This window comes from Balaenoptera musculus, chromosome 5, assembly GCF_009873245.2.
Source record: "Balaenoptera musculus isolate JJ_BM4_2016_0621 chromosome 5, mBalMus1.pri.v3, whole genome shotgun sequence".
Classification (NCBI taxonomy): domain Eukaryota; kingdom Metazoa; phylum Chordata; class Mammalia; order Artiodactyla; family Balaenopteridae; genus Balaenoptera; species Balaenoptera musculus.
The window spans coordinates 126685211-126699697 of NC_045789.1; the positions used below are offsets into that span (position 1 = coordinate 126685211).

At 39.8% G+C, this 14487-nt stretch overlaps 1 long non-coding RNA gene across 1 annotated transcript in view; it reads left to right on the forward strand.

The window, feature by feature from the left end:
• The first annotated feature begins 10145 nt into the window (after window positions 1–10145).
• The window catches only part of LOC118895916, a 61446-nt gene continuing 57104 nt past the window's right edge, over window positions 10146–14487 (forward strand). Inside the window, exon 1 of the long non-coding RNA XR_005020052.1 lies at window positions 10146–10219. This is a non-coding gene — a long non-coding RNA (uncharacterized LOC118895916). The remainder of the gene's footprint in view (window positions 10220–14487) is intronic.

Consider the following 14487-nt stretch of genomic DNA (forward strand, 5'->3'; position numbering starts at 1 on the left):
CATTGCTGGCTTTGAAGTTGGAAGAGGGTCATGAGCCAAACTCTAGGGCAGCCTCTAAAAGCTAGAAAAGGCAAGAAAATGGATTCTCCCTTAGAGCCTCCAGAAAGGAATGCAGCCTTTGTCTGGTAAGACCTATTTCTGACTTCCAGAACTGTAAGATAATAGATTTGTGTTATTTTAAGCCACCAAGTTTGTTGTAATTTGTTACAGTAGCAATAGGAAACTAATATACAAAGTCTCATTCATGTCCCTGTAAGACCCTCCCACACAAAATTCTCATTCACATTCCTATAAGACCCACCACCAGACCTATCCAACTTTATCTGCCTCTCCTATAGCATTTCTGCTTTTCTGCTCCTTCTCACACCCTAGCTGTTAACCCATATGTGGGTTTTTATGATTGAGAAAGCATTTCTCCCTCTTGCTGGAATGAATCTGTGTGAACAGGGCTTATTCTTCCCATGAACTACTAGATCAACCTTGATGGCTCCGAATCTTCAGGTGCCCAGATGTTAAAAGATTTTAACCAAGATGAATTGCATTTTTGCCATGTGCCAGTACTGATGTCATGAAGATGAGGAAGATTAAAAAGCTTATTTTTACGGACACACATGTTGACTAGTTGAAGAGAGATACACAGAAGCATTTACAAAACAACATGGCATATTCTATAACTGAAATATGTTTAGAGTACTGAAAGAATGGAGGGAAAGGAATGACTGACTGCTTAATGGGATAGACACGAGGATCACAGATTGGATTTCGGTGAAACTTCTCAGATAAGGGATGTGTGTGGGCTCAGTCATGAACGATGAGGCAGCAAAAATATCCAAGGCCTCTGCTTCCTTTATGGAATAGGCATATTCCATAAACATCAGAAAAATTTTAAGATTATTTTGCTTTACCTTTGGAAATAATAGTTGGCAAGATGTAACAAAAGTACAGAATAAAGATGGCAACAGGACACACAGAGACAGATCTGGAGTCTGGTAATGCTCTCAGTGGTCACCAGTATAGACTGGCCAATACAGCAGTCCCTGAAACATTGTGTATGCAGGCAGATCAAGATTAGCGTGGGCAAATGAAGTGATTCCAACGACATTAACACACTGATAGCAGTTAAGTGCACTGCTTGTTCAACAATTCTTCAGTAGACTAAAAAATATTTGTTTAAAGTAATGGGAAACCGAAAACATTTTTTTTCATTGAAAATGATGTTTTATTTGAATAAAGCATAAAATAAATTTATACTATTATAATTTATGTCAATCCCTACATTATGCTTACGTTTTATTTATTTATTTATTTTTCTTTACTACAAACTTTTACTATGCTAATATGTGTTGTGAATGATCATAAGATACATTTAACATATAGCGTTTCCCATACGTAGTTTTCCCCAGGGCTCTTCCTTTGGGAAGCATCTCCTGGAAGTGTGGTTGCTCACAACACACTTTTGGAAGAGTGAAATTAATCTCACTGTCAGGGGAGGTGTTTCAATTGATTGTTTTTACCCAAATGAAGGCTGTAGATTTTCCCCTGATGAGGTTATTTGGTTAGCCTTTACCAGCCGGCCATAATGATTTTTTTTTATATGTATATATGTCAATCCCAATCTCCCAATTCATATCCCCCCCACCTTCCCCCCTTGGTGCCCATAGGTCTGTTCTCTACATCTGTGTCTCTATTTCTCCCTTGCAAACTGGTTCATTTGTACCATTTATCTAGATTCCACATATATGTGTTAAAATATGATATTTTTCTCTTTCTGACTTACTTCACTCTGTATGACAGTCTCTATGTCCATCCACATCTCTACAAATGACCCAGTTTCATTCCTTTTTATGGCTCAGTAATATTCCATTGTATATATGTACCACATCTTCTTTATCCATTCGTCTGTTGATGGGCATTTAGGTTGCTTCCATGACCTGGCTATTGTAAATAGTGCTGCAATGAACATTGGGGTGCATGTGTCTTTTTGAATTATGGTTTTCTCTGGGTATATGCCCAGTAGTGGGATTGCTGGGTCATATGGTAATTCTATTTTTAGTTTTTTAAGGATCCTCCATACTATTCTCCATAGTGGCTGTATCAGTTTACATGCCCACCAACAGTGCAAGAGGGTTCTCTTTTTTCCACACCCTCTCCAGCATTTGTTGTTTGTAGAGTTTCTGATGATGCCCATTCTAACTGGTGTGAGGTGATACCTCATTGTAGTTTTGATTTGCATTTCTCTAGTAATTAGTGATGTTGAGCAGCTTTTCATGTGCGTCTTGACCATCTGTATGTCTTCTTTGTAAAGATGTCTATTTAGGTCTTCTGCTCATTTTTTTTTTTTAACAAATTATTTGTACTGTTTTTTTGTTTGTTTTAAATTTATTTATTATTTATTTATTATTTATTTTTGGCTGTGTTGGGTCTTCGTTTCTGTGCGAGGGCTTTCTCTAGTTGCGGCAAGCGGGGGCCACTCTTCATCGCGATGCGCAGGCCTCTCACTGTCGTGGCCTCTCTTGTTGCGGAGCACAGGCTCCAGACGCGCAGGCTCAGTAATTGTGGCCTACGGGCCCAGTTGCTCCGCGGCATGTGGGATCCTCCCAGACCAGGGCTCGAACCTGTGTCCCCTGCACCGGCAGGCAAACTCTCAACCACTGCGCCACCAGGGAAGCCCTTCTGCTCATTTTTTGATTGGGTTGTTTGTTTTTTTAATATTGAGCTGCATGAGCTATTTATATATTTTGGAGATTAATCCTTTGTCAGTTGCTTCGTTTGCAAATATTTTCTCCCATTCTGAGGGTTGGCTTTTCGTCTTGTTTATAGTTTCCTTCTCTGTGCAAAAGCTTTTAGGTTTCATTAGGTCCCATTTGTTTATTTTTGTTTTTATTTCCATTTCTCTAGGAGGTGGGTCAAAAAAGATCTTGCTGTGATTTATGTCAAAGAGTGTCTTCTTCTGTTTTCCTCTAAGAATTTTATAGTGTGCGGTCTTACATTTAGGTCTTTAATCCATTTTGAGTTTATTTTTGTGTATGGAGTTAAGGAGTGTTCTAATTTCATTCTTTTACATGTAGCTGTCCAGTTTTCCCAGCACCACCTGTTGAAGAGACTGTCTTTTCTCCATTGTGTATCCTTGCCTCCTTTGTCTTAGATTAGTTGACAAAGGAGTGTGTGGGTTTATCTCTGGGCTTTCTAACCTGTTCCATTGATCTATATTTCTGTTTTTGTGACAGTACTATATTGTCTTGATTACTGTAGCTTTGAAGTATAGTCTGAAGTCAGGGAATCTGATTCCTCCAGCTCCGTTTTTTTCCCCTCAAGATTGCTTTGGTTATTCGGGGTCTTTTGTGTCTCCATACAAATTTTAAGATTCTTTGTTCTAGTTCTGTAAACAATGTCATTGGTAATTTGATGGAGATTGCATTGAATCTGTAGATTGCTTTGGGTAGTATAGTTATTCTCACATGATATATCTTCCAATCCAAGAACATGGTATATCTCTCCATCTGTGTGTGTCATCTTTGACTTCTTTCATCAGTGTCATACAGTTTTCTGAGTACAGGTCTTTTACCTCCTTAGGTAGGTTTATTTCCAGGTATTGTATTCTTTTTGTTGCAATTGTATATGGGAGTGTTTCCTTAATTTCCTTTTCAGATTTTTCATCTTTAGTGTATAGGAATGCAAGAGATTTCTGTGCATTAATTTTGTATCCTGCTACTTTGCCAAATTCACTGATTAGCTCTAGTAGTTTTCTGGTGGCATCTTTAGGATTATCTATGTATAGTATCATGTCACCTGTGAACAGTGCCAGTTTTACTTCTTCTTTTCCAATTTGTATTCCTTTTATTTCTTTTTCTTCTCTGATTGCATGGCTAGGACTTCCAAAACTATGTTGAATAATAGTCATGAGAGTGGACATCTTTGTCTTATTCCTGATCTTACAGGAAATGCTTTCACTTTTTTACCATTGAGAATGATGTTTGCTGTGGGTTTGTCATATATGGCCTTTATCATGTTAAGGCAGGTTCCCTCTGTGCCCACTTTCTGGAGAATTTTTATCATAAATTGGTGTTGAATTTTGTCAAAAGCTTTTTCTGCATCCATTGAGATGATCATATGGTTTTTATTGTTCAATTTGTTAATATGGTGTATCACATTGATTGATTTGCATTATTGAAGAATCCTTGCATCCCTGGGATAAATCCCACTTGATCATGGTGTATGATCCTTTTAATGTGCTGTTGGATTCTGTTTGCTAGTATTTTGTTGAGGACTTTTGCATCTATATTCATCAGTGATATTTGTCTGTAATTTTCTTTTTTTTTGTAGTATCTTTGCCTGGTTTGGTATCAGGGTGATGGTGGCCATGTAGAATGAGTTTCGGAGTGTTCCTTCCTCTGCAATTTTTTGGAAGAGTTTGAGAAGGATAGGTGTTAGTTCTTCTCTAAATGTTTGATAGACATCACCTGTGAAGCCATCTGGTTCTGGACTACTGTTTGTTGGAAGATTTTTAATCACAGTTTCAATTTCATTACTTGTGATTGATTGGTCTATTCATATTTTCTATTTCTTCCTGGTTCAGTCTTGGAAGGTAATACCTTTCTAAGAATTTGTCCATTTCTTCCAGGTTGTCCATTTTATTGGCATAGAGTTGCTTGCAGTAGTCTCTTATGAGGCTTTGTATTTCTGTGGTGTCTGTTGTAACTTCTCCTTTTTCATTTCTAACTTTACTGATTTGAGTCCTCTCCCTCTTTTTCTTGATGAGTCTGGCTAAAGGTTTATCAATTTTGTTTATCTTCTCAAAGAACCAGGTCTTAGTTTTATTGATCTTTGCTATTGTTTTCTTTGTTTCTATTTCATTTATTTCTGCTTTGACCTTTATGATTTCTTTCCTTCTACTAAATTTGGTTTTGTTTGTTCTTCTTTCTGTAATTCCTTTAGGTGTAAGGTTAGATTGTTTACTTTAGATTTTTCTTGTTTCTTGAGGTAGGATGGTATTGCTATAAACTTCCCTCTTAGAACTGCTTTTGCTGTATCCCATAGGTTTTGGATCATCGTGTTTTCATTGTCATTTGTCTCTAGGTATTTTTTTATTTCCTCTTTGATTTTTTCAGTGATCTCTTGGTTATTTAGTAACGTATTGTTTAGCCTCCATGTGTTTGTGTTTTTTACTTTTTTTTTCCCCCTGTAATTTATTTCTAACCTCATAGCATTGTGGTCGGAAAAGATGCTTGATATGATTTCAATTTTCTTAAATTTACCAAGGCTTGATTTGTGACCCAAGATGTGATCTATCCTGGAGAATGTTCTGTGTGCACTTGAGAAGAAAATGTAATCTGCTGTTACCGGATGGAATATCCTAAAAATATCAATTAAATCTATCTGGTCTATTGTGTCATTTAAAGCTTGTGTTTCCTTATTAATTTTCTTTCTGGATGATCTGTCCATTGGTGTAAGTGAGGTGTAGAAGTCCCCTACTATTATTATCTTACTGCTGATCTCTTCTTTTATAGCTGTTAGCATTTGCCTTATGTATTGAGGTGCTCCTATGTTGGGTGCATATATATTTATAATTGTTATATCTTCTTCTTGGATTGATCCCTTGATCATTATGTAGTGTCCTTCCTTGTCTCTTGTAACATTCTTTATTTTAAAGTCTATTTTGTCTGATATGGGTATTGCTACTCCAGCTTTCTTTTGATTTCTATTTGCATGGAATATCTTTTTCCATCCCCTCGCTTTCAGTCTTTATGTGTCCCTAGGTCTGAAGTGGGTCTCTTGTAGACAGCATATATATGGGTCTTGTGTTTGTATCCATTCAGCAAGCCTATGTCTTTTGGTTGGAGCATTTAATCCATTCACATTTAAGGTAATTATCGATATGTATGTTCCTATGACCATTTTCTTAATTGTTTTGGGTTTTTTTTTGTAGGTCCTTTTCTTCTCTTGTGTTTCCCACTTAGAGAAGTTCCTTTAGCATTTGTTGTAGAGCTGGTTTGGTGGTGCTGAATTCTCTTAGTTTTTGCTTGTCTGTAAAGCTTTTGATTTCTCCATCAAATCTGAATGAGATCCTTGTTGGGTAGAGTAATCTTGGTTGTAGGTTCTTCCCTTTCATCACTTTAAATATATCGTGGCACTCCCTTCTGGCTTGTAGAGTTTCTGCTGAGAAATCAGCTGTTAACCTTATGGGAGTTCCCTTGTATGTTATTTATCATTTTTCCCTTGTTACTTTTAATAATATTTCTTTGTCTTTAATTTTTGTCAGTTTGATTACTATGTGTCTTGGATTGTTTCTCCTTGGGTTTATCCTGTATGGGACTCTCTGTGCTTCCTGGACTTGGGTGGCTATTTCCTTTCCCATGTTAGGGAAGTTTTTGACTATAATCTCTTCAAATGTTTTCTCGGGTCCTTTCTCTCTTCTCCTTCTGGGACCCCTATAATGTGAATGTTGTTGGTTTAATGTTGTCCCAAAGGTGTCTTGGGCTGTCTTCATTTCTTTTCATTCTTTTTTCTTTATTCTGTTCCATGACAGTGAATTCCACCATTCTGTCTTCCAGGTCACTTATCTATTCTTCTGCCTCAGGTATTCTGCTATTGATCCCTTCTAGTGTATTTTTCATTTCAATTATTGTATTGTTCATCTCTGTTTGTTTGTTCTTTAATTCTTCTAGATCTTTGTTGAACATTTCTTGCATCATCTTGATCTTTCCCTCCCATTTTTTTCCCGAGGTCCTGGATCATCTTCACTATCATTATTCTGAATTCTTTTTCTGGAAGGTTGCCTATCTCCACTTTATTTAGTTGTTTTTCTAGGGTTTTATCTTGTTCCTTCATCTGGTACATAGTTCTCTGCCTTTTCATTTTGTCTATCTTTCTGTGAATGTGGTTTTCGTTCCACAGGCTGCAGGATTGTAGTTCTTCTTCTTTCTGCTGTCTGCCCTCTGGTGGATGAGGCTATCTAAGAGGGTTGTGCAAGCTTCCTGATGGGAGGGACTGGTGGTAGGTGGAGCTGGGTGTTGCTCTGGCAGGCAGAGTTCAGTAAAACTTTAATCTGCTTGTCTGATGATGGGTGGGACTGGGTTCCCTCCGTGTTGGTTGTTTGGCCTGAGGCGACCCAGCACTGGAGCCTACAGGCTCTTTGGTTGCACTAATGGCAGACTCCGTGAGGACTCACACTAAGGAGTACTTCCCAGAACTTCTACTGCCAGTCTCCTTGTCCCAGCAGTGAGCCACAGATGCCCGCCCCCCCTGCAGGAGAGCCTTCAACACTAGCAGGTAAGTCTGGTTCAGTCTCCTATGGGGTCACTGATCCTTTCCCTGGGTCCTGATGTGCACACTACTTTGTGTGTGCCCTCCAAGAGTGGAGTCTCTGTTTCCCCCCGTCCTGTTGAATTCCTGCAATCAAATCCCGCTAACCTTCAAAGTCTGATTCTCTGGGGATTCCTCCTCCCATTGCTGGATGCCCAGGTTGGGAAGCCTGACTTGGGGCTCAGAACCTTCACTCCAGTGGGTGGACTTCTGTGGTATAATTGTTCTCCAGTTTGTGAGTCACCCACCCAGTGGTTATGGGATTTGATTTTATTGTAATTGTGCCCCTCCTACCGTCTCATTGTGGCTTCTCCTTTGGCTTTGGATGTGGGGTATCTTTTTTGGTGAGCTCCAGTGTCTTCCTGTTGATGATTGTTCAGCAGTTATTTGTGATTCTGGGGCTCTCGCAAGAGGGAGTGAATGCACGTCCTTCTACTCTGCCATCTTCTCGAAAACATTTCTTATTCATATTATAAAAATATGTTTCTCGTGCCTTCAACTAATAGTTCTGTGTTTATGATTCTCAAATATATCTATCTCTAGTTATTAGTTCTCACTTTTACTCTAGTCCCTGATTGAAAACCCTTACAGGACATTTCTAATTAGAAGTTCTCTCATTACATCAGTGTTTACATATCTAAAACCAAATTAATATTATCCAAGAGCCCCAGTAATCTTTCCCCAAATCTCAATTTCTGTTATGGATATCACTAATATTATAGTCCCCAGGATTTTCTAAATCAAGAATAAGTTATAGCAGAAAAAATTCTGGAATAGTTGTTCAAGATTTGGGGGTTTAGTTTAGATTCTGCTGCTCACACATACATACTTTGGTTAATTCACATAACCTTCAGGATCTTTCCTCATGGGCAAAATGAAGGATCTGGGCTGGAAGCTAGGTGGTTCACTTATTTATTTAACAAACATATTTTCAACATCTACAATGTGTCGGTCAGTCATTAAGAGACTGGTGTGGGGGTATGACAGTAACAGAGCTGGGCCCAGATCCCGACATCACAGACCTATTCTCCAAAAAACTCTTGCATCAATCTTTCACTAAGTCCATTGATTCCATCCTCAGGGTATCTCTGGTTGGGCTCTTGCTTCTGTCTCCTGCTGCTGTCATTTTAGTCAAGGCAGGCCCTCTCTGCCTTGTGCTGGGGTGCCTTCCAGAGACTCCTCCATGTCTCTCTCCATTCTCCCCATACTAAGCCATGCTGCACAGTGCACTCTTAACAGGTGACTCTCCTCCTCAAGAATCTAATGCTTCCTATTGCCTCTTATAAACAATGTCTCATTTTTTAGACGATTGTCAAGGGTTTTCCTGTAGTTTGTCCTTACTTCACGTCTAACTTTATTGTCCAACATGAAACCCATCTTTTGTCAGGCCAGTGTCCTCATTCTTCCCCAGACAAGACTCAGATCTACATCTCTGCACTTGGTGAGTCTCCCTCCTGAGACACTTCCTTCTCCTATCTCACCTCCTGACTAACCACACTCCCTCAAGGCTCAGTGAAAGCTGCAAGTTGTCTCAGAAGCCTTCCCCAGAACCCACAGGCCACCATCCCCACTCTCTCATTTATTTTCCAAGACCCTTAGAGTATATTTTTTGTACTTTGGACATTTGGCTACAGAATATTATAGCATCCTTATTTGTTAAATGTGTAGGTCTTATAACTTGAATATGTTTGGGAGCTCTTTAAGCACAGGGACAGTCAGATGGTTTTTTTGTGGCCCAGCCCAGTTCAGGAACATAAGAGTCAAGGTTAAGATTGTGAACTCATAAATGTGGCTGCCTGAGTTCTTAACTTGGCTTCATGTTTTCCTGGCTGTGTGACCACAGGTGATTTACTTATCCTCTCTGAGCTTTCTGTTTTCTTATTTGCAAAATTGGGACAACCATATTACCTGCCCAAGTTACTCAGCAGTTAATGTGAGTAAAGGGTTTAGAACAGATCTTGGAATATATTGAATGCTCAAGAAGTGTTAGCTTAGTTTCATTGGATTTTTGTTAGAATGAAACAGAATAATTCATGTAAAATCCTTAGCATAGTGCCCGGCTTGTAGTAAATATTCAGTAAATATTAACTATTGTTATCATTATTCTACTTAGTGGGAGAGGAGGCTTTATGGAAAAAAAAAATGGCCAAAGTCATAATTGTTGTCAAATATTTAAAATTTATGAGGTAGCATGATAATGATCTCTGTTTTTTAAAGATGAGGAAACTGAGGTTTAGAGAGGTTAAGTAATTTGACGAGGTCACACACCTGGCAAGTGATGGAGCAGATTAAACAACCAGGAAGGCCAACTGCAGAATCTGCACCTTTTAAACCATTATTCTTATGCCTCTGATTCTGGACTAGGCAGCGTAGGGGAAATTTTGATCTGGTAGTGAAAATAAACATAGAATTTGGGTTTTCACAGTCCTGTTTCCCATCCTGGCTTTACCACTTACCTGGGCAAGATATTTAATCCTTCAGAGGTTATGTTTCCTTATCTGTAAGATGAGGACAGTAATACCTCCTTCATATGATTGTAGTGGGAATTAAAGAGGTAACATAAGTAAAGCTTCCAGCACAAGGCCTGGCCTTTAGTAGGTATTCAGTACATTTTGGACTCCTTTCTCTCCCTTTTGAAAATTTGAGCTAAAGGTTATACTATTTACTGCCTTTAATTAGTCTGCGATGTGAACTAAAATGCAGCATAGCAACCAGATACGCAGTCTGTAAGACTCAGCACTCTGTTGCCCTGACTTTGTGTTATAAATAACCAGACATGGCTGGTATTCATGACATGTGAACACCTGGCACAACTTATTCATGACCACTGTCCATGCAGCATTCCTAACTAGATGGAGTTCTTTCCACAAGTTGTGGCACGTTCCAGCAGGGAAAGCCTTTTGCCAAGCAGGTGGGGGTGAGTAAAGAATTTGAGATTGCAAATATATTCTGAGTTGGGAATGCTCGATTGTGCATGTGAAGAGCAGAGAATGCCGGGACTTTGAACAAGCATTTCAGTGAGTCTTTTGAAGGGCATATCCCTCTTTGATGAGTATGCCACGGGAATTTTCCAAGGATTGTTTTACTTTAGTCTTTGGACTCAGTTGGTGGTGACACAATCTGTGGTTGAAAATAGCATGAATAATTAGGTTAGAGAGAACATTAATGTCCCAAAATGTTAATAAAGCCAGCTACTAGGAATTCATAGGTAGGAATTCCCTTCCCAAACTTGATTCCTAAGTAGGCACAAGTTATATGATATGTTTCAACAGCCAGTAAGAGAAAACATCAGCCTCTTGCATATGTTGTAACCTTCAGGTAGGCAGTACAGAGGCTACACTTTCCTTTTCTTCCTTTTAAAAATTTAATGAAGACGTGTTATCTTACACAGTGTGGATGATCCCCTGTGACTTCACTGCTCCCTCTAAGGGACAACTGCTGGCTGGTACAGTCAGCAAAGACAATCAGCACCTTGGGTTTCCATGTGCTTTCCTGTTCTGTTTCCCATCTGAGCTCTCATTTTAAAGGTCCTTCATAATAGAAGTCTATCCCATTTCATGGGATTAATTTAGGCATTAAATTATTTCCTAAATATATCCTGCATAATAATTTGCATCAACATATTTGAAATATTTCACATCTGTGATAGAATGAAAGCAGTTGATCATTAAGAATAAAACACTCAAAATATCTACATACAAAAAATGTGGTGATTTTGTCAGAGAGACTAGCTTAAGCAAGTAGTGCTCTGAATGTAGATTGTCTGAGTTCAAATTCTGGCTCTGCCACTTATTAGTTGTGTTGTCTTAAGCAGGCACTTAACCTGTCTGAGCCTCATAGGGCTGTCATGAGGATAAAATGAGACAATATATGTAAAGCCGTAACACAGTGCCTCTCAATAAATGTCAGCTATTTTTGTTATTGTTAATATCAGTATTACAATGGTCTACAAGGTTGGACTCTCCAAGAGGGAAATGAGATGGTACTTAAGAAGCCCCTGGGACTTCCCTGGTGGCACAGTGGTTAAGAATCCGCCTGCCAATGCAGGGGACATGGGTTTGAGCCCTGGTTCGGGAAGATCCCACATGCTGCAGAGCAAATAAGCCTGTGCACCACAACTACTGAGCCTGCACTGTAGAGCCCGTGAGACACAACTACTGAGCCTGCACACCACAACTACTGAAGCCCACATGCCTAGAGCCCATGCTCTGCAGCAAGAGAAGCCACCGCAATGAGAAGCCTGCGCACCGCAACGAAGAGTAGCCCTCACTTGAATGAAGACCCAACGCAGCCAAAAATAAAATATAAGTAAATAAATAAATTTATTTTAAAAAAAAAAGCTCTATACTTGAAACTGACTAAGCATATCCTTCTGAAGAAACTTGCTTATCTGTAAAGAAAATGGTTGGATGAAGAAGACTGGGATTCTTTTTCTGCCCTTTGAATGGCTAGGAGAATGACAAGGGGGAAAAGGAGTAGAAGTTGGTTGATGGTATTGTCATCTCTATTAGTCTCTCAACTTATCCAGTAAAAAGATGACATCATAAAAGAGAAATTCAGGTTAGATTTGCTCAAGCACCTGCTTCTTCACAAAGTCTCTGAGGATTCCATCTATCTGTCCATCCATGCATGCATCCATCCATCTAAATATTTGTTGATCATCTACTATATTTCAGGGACCTAGCATTTTGCTGAGGCTACAAAGATAAACAGAACCAAGTTCCATCCCTTAAGACATTTACAGACTGGTAGGGGAGACAGATATGAAAACAAATGGTTTTAAGGCATTTACAGACTAATAGGGGAGAGGGATATGAAAACAGCAAATGACTTAAAAGAAAATAATAATAGAGGAACATACAAAATACCAAGGAAACTCAGAGGAAGGTATTGTCTTTATTTGGCTTTTACTGAATTCTAAGCAGTTTGCAAATGTGAGTGCATCATTGCAGTAATAACAATGTTTGAGAAAAAAAAAGAGATACTTCCACCTGAAATGTACATATCTATTGTATGACACATTCTGACTTCAGAAATAAGAATGGGGGCTTCCCTGGTGGCGCAGTGGTTAAGAATCCGCCTGCCAATGCAGGGGACACAGGTTCGAGCCCTGGTCTGGGAAGATCCCACATTCCGCGGAGCAACTAAGCCCGTGTGCCACAACTACTGAACCCGTGTGCCGCAACTACTGAAGCCCACGTGCCTAGAGCCTGTGCTCCACAACAAGAGAAGCCACCGCAATGAGAAGCCTGCACGCCGCAACAAAGAGTAGCCCCCGCTCTCCACAACCAGAGAAAAGTCTGCGCGCAGCAAAAAAGTCCCAACTCAGCCGAAAATAAAATTAAATAAATTTATTAAAAAAAAGAAAGAAGAATGGGTAAAAACTCTGCACCTTGCCCTTAAGAGAATACAGAAATTGGAAGACAGGATTCTTAAGGAGTCTCTCAGAGCACCCCTCCAATGTGCCTGTCTGTGGAGAGGTGTGTAAAGATTTAGGAACGGTCTTGCTGGGATTTAGCCTCCTGAAGTATCAAAGATGGCACCTCCTGATGGCTGAGGACTCAAAAGGTATCACAGAGGAGGGTGTAATTGAGCACAGAGCTGAGAGTAGGTAGAATCTTGAGTGATGGGCCGGAATTCTCCAACATTCCTAGCTGTAGTGAGTGTTCCATGCCAGAAGCTGAAAGGAGCAGCTTAGACCTCGTCGTAGGCCCTTCCCTCTCTTCTCCAAACAAGGGTCCCCCAACCCCAGTTCAGGAAGTTAGTGTCTCAGAAGGGATTAATTGATTTAGAGCCTTTCCTTGCGAAGAGGCTTGGAAGAGCCATGGGTCCAAAGTCTTTGAGATAAACCAACTGCTGGGCTCCTGCTAGGAGTTCATCGATGCCTGAAGGTCATGTCTGATTACTTTTGTAAAAACACATCCTTGTTGACTTCAAAATAAATAAAAATTTCAAAGGTGGTAATCCAACAGTTGTGTAGTTGGCTGTGTCCTTATGAACCGTGGACAGACACTGAAACAGGCAGGTGTCAGGCAACTTTCTGGACCACAGATTAAACCTATGAGTGTGCTGCTAATTTCAGTGTGATTATGGTACCAGTAAAAAGCTCTCAAGTCTTCTGAAGCATGAGAGGCACCATGACTTACTGGATAAAATAGGAGCTTTGCACAGCTACTGGCTAGTCTTTTATATAGACAAATTAACTTTCGGTAAATAAATTCTATGAGCCTATAAAAACAGTGAGAACATTTACTTTAGTGGTTGTTGTGAATATTAAACTATTTGATATGGCCCAGAATAATGCCTGGCCAAAAAAAAAAAAAAAAAGGATTTACTTTTAGATTTCCCTTGCTGGATGTGGCAGCCAGTCATTAAATAATTCTCCAGTGATTCATTCTCAAGGTATAACAATAGTGAATGTTTATTGAGTGTTTACCATGTGCCAGATATTATACTGGCTGCTTTACAATGTTATCTCATTCACTCCTTATTATAAGGCTTTTTGAGATAACAGTATTATCCCTATTTTATAGATAAGGAAACTGAGGCTTAGACAGGTTTAATAGTTTACCCAAGTTCACAGAGGTACCTAAGTATTAGAGCTAGGATTCTCTCCTAGGAGGTCTGACTCTGGAGCACATGTGCCTAGCCACAGTATTATGACATACATGGACTTGGTAAGTGAGGACACGTAGAGCTGTGGCATTCTCTCCTGCACTGTGAACACCACTGTGGTCTGTGATCAAGAGAGCCCTGAAAGGGGGCTTCCCTGGTGGCGCAGTGGTTGAGAATCTGCCTGCCAATGCAGGGGACACGGGTTCGAGCCCTGGTCTGGGAAGATCCCACATGTCGCGGAGCAACTAGGCCTGTGAGCCACAACTACTGAGCCTGTGCGTCTGGAGTCTGTGCTCCGCAACAAGAGAGGCTGCGATAGTGAAAGGCCCGCGCACCGCGATGAAGAGTGGTCCCCACTTGCCGCAACTAGAGAAAGCCCTCGCACAGAAACGACGATCCAACACAGCTAAAAATAAATAAATTAATTAATTAATTAAAAAAAAAAAAAAAAAAAAAAAGAGAGCCCTGAAGGAAACATGCTACCATTCTGGGGTCTGGTGGGTTACAGGTTTGTGAACATTAGGCCCAGAATCCTAGACAAAAACATAGGATTTCCATAGACTGGCAAGG